Source organism: Apaloderma vittatum, unplaced genomic scaffold (assembly GCF_000703405.1).
Source record: "Apaloderma vittatum isolate BGI_N311 unplaced genomic scaffold, ASM70340v1 scaffold22013, whole genome shotgun sequence".
In the NCBI taxonomy this organism is placed as follows: Eukaryota; Metazoa; Chordata; class Aves; order Trogoniformes; family Trogonidae; genus Apaloderma; species Apaloderma vittatum.
The window spans coordinates 1,974-2,538 of record NW_009710074.1 but is presented as its reverse complement, the minus strand read 5'-3'; positions in this window follow the sequence as shown (position 1 = coordinate 2,538).

Sequence of the window (565 nt, the reverse complement as noted above, 5' to 3'; positions counted from 1 at the left end):
TGGCAGAACTCCTGGGCGCAGGCTGTCCCCCGGCGCCACGTGTAGTGGGTTTGTCTACTTCTGCTCGTGTTTTCACGAACGTTCCCCACCAGCCCGTGGCCACAAGCCTCAGTGCACCTGACGTTTGCCACCAACGCCACCCGGCCTTTCACACTGCAGCGGCAGCCCCAGCTCTGGCCAAGATGCCAGGAGACTTTTTTATCCGTGATTACAGGTTGGGTGAAGGTGAGACAGAGCGCGGCGCTCAGCCTGACCCTCCTGCACAGCATGTGCACAGGGAAAAATAAAAAGTGTCATTATTTATGACACCTCCGTGTTCCCACATGGGCGGGGGCCACTCCGACCAGGGACACACGCCGTGGCAGCTGCTCATCCTTTATTGCACAAGAAGTCGGCGTCGCTGAGGCAGGATGGTGCGGTACAAAACTATCTGGTTACCGGTCAGAAGCTCTGGCAGCATCTCGTACCTGCAGCTTTCCTTTATGTACAGCTTTGTTCACCAACACCCCTGCGCACCCCGGGAGAGGAGCGGGGGGACAGCAACGGTGGTGGCGCCCAGGCCTGG